This window comes from Orycteropus afer, unplaced genomic scaffold (assembly GCF_000298275.1).
Source record: "Orycteropus afer afer isolate SDZICR_OR568_19922 unplaced genomic scaffold, OryAfe1.0 scaffold00388, whole genome shotgun sequence".
Taxonomy (NCBI): Eukaryota; Metazoa; Chordata; class Mammalia; order Tubulidentata; family Orycteropodidae; genus Orycteropus; species Orycteropus afer.
In genome coordinates, this window is record NW_006921975.1 from 107024 (window position 1) to 107686 (window position 663).

Consider the following 663-nt stretch of genomic DNA (forward strand, 5'->3'; position numbering starts at 1 on the left):
AGCTTTGAGCTAGGTTTAAGTCAGAGCTATCTCAATAGTGGGAGCTATGGTAGCATAGTGCCTAAGGCACTTGACTGCTAACCAGAAGGCTGGCGGTTCAAACCCACCAGCCACTCCTCAGAAGGAAGGTTGGGCAATCCTACTTCCGTAGTGATACTGCCTCGGAAACCCAAGGAGGGGTCACTATGAGTCAAATCAACTCCATGGCAGTGGGTTTGGTTTTTTCATTGATAGTACCTCCAAATATATAGCCTCTTTGAAGGAAGATACCTTTATCATTCATCTCAAATTATCCCTACAAATAATTTTCTAAAATAAAATAAGCAACACCCAATCAAAGACGACCAGGCACATAAGGAAACTAGAGTCCTAAAGTAAGGACCAGTACAAACAACCAACAAAAAAACAGATATTCAAAGACTTCAGATACTGGAATTACCAGATATGGACTAAGTAATAACTATGAACTATGCTTATTGTGTTTAAAGAAATGAAAAATAAGCTCGATTATATCTACAGAGAGTAGGAAATAATAAAAAATGACATTGAGGATTTGAAAAGGAACCAAATAAAACGTATAGAAATAAATTAAAGAGCTGAAATTTAAAATGTAACGCTTAGTAGCCATATGGTGCGACCAAAGAATAAATTAGTAAATTGGAA